Source organism: Sturnira hondurensis, unplaced genomic scaffold (genome assembly GCF_014824575.4).
Source record: "Sturnira hondurensis isolate 20B ecotype Veracruz unplaced genomic scaffold, ASM1482457v3 Scaffold0000880, whole genome shotgun sequence".
Lineage (NCBI taxonomy): Eukaryota > Metazoa > Chordata > Mammalia > Chiroptera > Phyllostomidae > Sturnira > Sturnira hondurensis.
This window is the reverse complement of record NW_028073511.1, coordinates 16,911,124-16,915,387: the sequence shown is the minus strand read 5'-3', so window position 1 is coordinate 16,915,387 and position 4,264 is coordinate 16,911,124.

The following is a 4,264-nucleotide window of genomic DNA, read 5'->3' as shown; positions in this document are numbered from 1 at the left end:
GTAAAACTAAACCATATATACATAGGCTCACATGTGTACTTCTTTTCTACAGAATTACAGAATCTAAAAATAGGAATGTAAAAATTACATACTGTAATGTTATAGTTCTTTCATATGTCAAGTTGCTCAGGATATAGTGACCAGCAATCTAACCAAACACTAATTTAGGTGTTGCTGTGAAGGGATTTTGTAGCTATGGTTAAAGTCTATAGTCACTTAATGAAGAGATTTTTCTATCTGAGTGCCCTGACTCAAATTAGTTGAATAACATTCAGGGCTGCACTATTGAGGTTTACCTGATAAAGAAATTATGCCTATGGTTAGCAGCTTCAACTCATCCAGCCAGATTGCCTTCTTGGTGGCCAGATCTTCCAATATCTGACTTGGCCTAGACAGCCCCCACAATTGTGTAAGCCAATGTCTTACAATAAACTTAATACACAGGGTTTGGCAAAAGTAGGTTTACAGTTTAATTCAAATAAATAATACAATGATTAACAAATAATAATACAAAAGTAAACTGTTTTTCATATTTACAACTGTAAACTTACTTATTCCCACCCCGTGTATCTTTGCTGGTTCTGTTTCTTTCAGTTTGAACCCCGACTAATGCCTATACGAGGTCTGTCCAGAACATATCCAGCCAAATAATATAAAAATAGAGGAAGTTAGTGAAGAAGATACAAGATACAAGAAACATTGTACCCAGGACAATGGCTCCTCAGTCCCCTTCGAAGTGGGCACCTGGAGACCTCGCACGGTTCTCCCAGTATCTCCTCTATTGTTCAAAGCAGTCTGCAAAGTCCTTTGCTGAAATTGCATCACGTACCCCTTTGTATTTTCCTGAAACACATTGACAGTCTGAAATCATTTTCCTTTCAAAGGTGATTATAGTTTTGGGAAAAGCCAGAAGTCACAGGGTACCAAATGTAGGCTATAGAAGGCCTGAGTCACCTGAGTGATTTGATGTGTCACCAAAGAACTGTACAAGGCATGAGGCATGCATGGGTGCATTGCTGTGATGAAGTTGCCAATCGCCATGCCAATAGCTGCAACCATTTCTATTGCATTACATCTCTCAACTGAGAAAGAAAATTGATGTAGTACCCCTCATTAATTGTTTGGCCTGCATGGGTGTGCTTGTGATTGACAACACCTTTGCAATTTAAAAAAAGGTAACATTGTCTTGATCTTGCTGCGACTTTGCTGTGCCTTCGCAGGCACCGAGAACCAGGTGACTTCCATTGGAACAATGAGGCCTACATATTTGGATCATAGCTGTAGACACAGGGTACATCTCTAGTTGTAAAGTTCTTGAGGAAGTCTGGTTCAATGGTATAGGCTTGAATCACGTCATTAGCAACTGTAGCATGATGATCCTTCTGCTCTGGTAGCAGAAGCCATGGAACAAATTTTGCCATAACATGTGTCATGCTAAGACCCTGTGTCAAAATCTTGGACACAGTAGTTTCTAAATCCCCACATCAGCTTCTAGTTCTCGCACTATCAGTCACCTATCTCTGTTGATTGCAGGCTATATAAATTCGACATTTTCAGGCGTCCTGCTTGTTTCATGCCCTCCAGAATGTGGATCACTTTCAACAGATTCTCAACTACTTTTGTAGCATCCGTGTCACACTTTTACTTGTGCTGCACTCATTGCATCATCCCCGAAAGCCTTCTGAATTATCCAGATAGATTCTGCAGAGGAATGTTCAAGCTTAACACAAAATTTGATGCAGATTTATTGGTCTACTTGCTTACTCATTTTGAATGTGATGGCCACACAGTACACATGTATGTTCACTTAATGGTGTCTACCACTCCCACTGACTAACAATGAAATAGCCATTGTTCACACATGTGCATTCCAGTCACTCTCCTTAGTTGCCAGGTTACATTGATGTCATGCAAAACATTCTCATTATATTAACAATGGCTGGGTTTTTTCCAACAAACCGCATATATACTATTCAAAATAATTTTATAATAAAATCATAAATAAGAACACAGGTTTAAAAACAGTAGAAGTCAGGATATGAGATTTTATGATTCAGAAGAGAACTACATCAGACTAGAATTGTTTGCACCATAAAGGAAATCATAAGTAAAATACAAAGACAACACATAGAATGACAGAACATATTTACCAATATATCCAATAAGGGGTTAATATCCAAAATCTATAAAGTACTTATAAAACTCAACAGCAAAAAATCAAACAACCCAAATAAAAATTAGGCAAAGGACTTGGATAGACACTTCTCCAAGGAGGACATACAGAGTGCCAATAGACACATGAAATGATACTCAATGTGACTAATCATCAGAGAAATGCAAATTAATACCACAGTGAGATACCATCTCCCAACTGTCAGAATGGCCATGATGAATAAACCAACAAACAACAAGTGCTGGTGAGGATATGGTGAAAGGGGAACCTTTTTGCACTGGTGGTGGGAATACAGATCAGTGTAGCCACTGTGGAAAGCAGTGTGGAGATACCTCAAAAAGTCAAAAATGGATCTGCCTTTTGACCCAGTGATCCCACTGCTGGGAATATATCTGAAGGAATCCAAAACACTAATTCAAAAGAACATAAGAACCCCTATATTCATTGTGGCATTATTTACAATCAATAAGTTTGGGAAGCAGCCCAAGAGTTCATCAATAGATGAGTGGATAAAACAGCTATAGGATAGTTACACAAAGGAATACTACTCAGTTATAAAAAAGAAGAAAACTTCACCTTTTGCTACAGTATGGAGAGACCTAGAGAACATTATGCTAAGTGAAATAAGCTAGTCAGATAAGGCAAATACCATACGATTTTCCTCATTTGTGGTATCTAATGAACAAACTGAACTAACAAGCAGAACATAGACAAACTCATAGATGGAGAACAGATGACAGTTAGGTTGAGTTGAGGGGTGGAATTTAGGGGGTGCAGGGAGTGAGTAAAAAGGAAAAAAGACTCAGTAACATGGAAAACATTGCAGTGATTGCAGGGACAAGGGAGGTATAAGGGGGCAAAATAGTAATGGAAAAATATAGTGAAGATAAAAAAAGAGGAAATCACATGGAGCTTCTGATTGCTGGAAATGTTTATTTTCCTCATGAGTGGTGTGGTAATATGGTTTTACATTGCAATCATTTGTTAAACAGTACATTTAGGTTTATCTATTTTGTATAAGTTCTCAATATTTAAAAAAAGTTGTAAAGTATGCATTTTGCATCATGAAAGTATCTAATTCATTCTAATATAATATGGTAATATGTATAATATTACTAGATATATACCTAAAATATATAATAGGTATATTATATTATATTATATTTGGTCATATATATATATGACAAAATTAGATAATATACATATTCTCATTTAATTTATTATTTGGGAATATTCTTAGAATAATATTTTACTGTTTTATTCCTGAGATATTTTAAGTGTTTTCTACAGGGTTCATTATAAATATTTTTAATTCATTACACATAATAATTTACACATAAAACATAAATTTATCCTGTAAGATGCAGCAAATTATATCTCAATAATATATTTGAAATTTGGCTGGCAAATGTTCTTTATTAGTTTTCTGTTCTATATCAGTTTGTCAGCTTAAGTTGTTGTAGTCATCACTTGAAAAATAATAATTCTCTTTTCTTAAGGAGAATGCAATCTCTCAATGAAAAAAATGCTACTTTTATTCTTATTGCCCACATTCTCCATGGTGGGCAATAAGAATAAGAGAATGGTGACCTGGGTTTCTGTGTTCTTTGATGTTAGCATTTAGTTCTGTTTTATATTATATCCTGGGGTCAGAAGGAACTCTAAAAATGATAAGTCTACAGACTTTTAAAAAGCATATGAAGTTTAAAAGAATGTTAAAATAGTTTTAAAACAGCATGTTTATTTTTAAAATATATTTTGAAATAAATTACAATAAACATAAAAATACAGAATACAGATTGTATGTTCCTTTTGATGTAGAGTAAATGAATAATCAGTGCAAGACCATACTACCCTGATGGTGCCAGATCTTGTCTGATCTTGGAACATTAGCAGGGTTGGTATTGGTTAGTATTGAATAGGAGACTGTCTGGGAATACCAGGTGCTGTACATGTTGTGTAAGGAATAATCTCACAAATAATCAAAATCATCTATAGAAAAATTTCAATGTGAAAAGCTTCAGAACCTCACTCAATATACATCAAAATGTTTTAGTAATTTATTATTAGAATTCATGTATTTGGTAACAC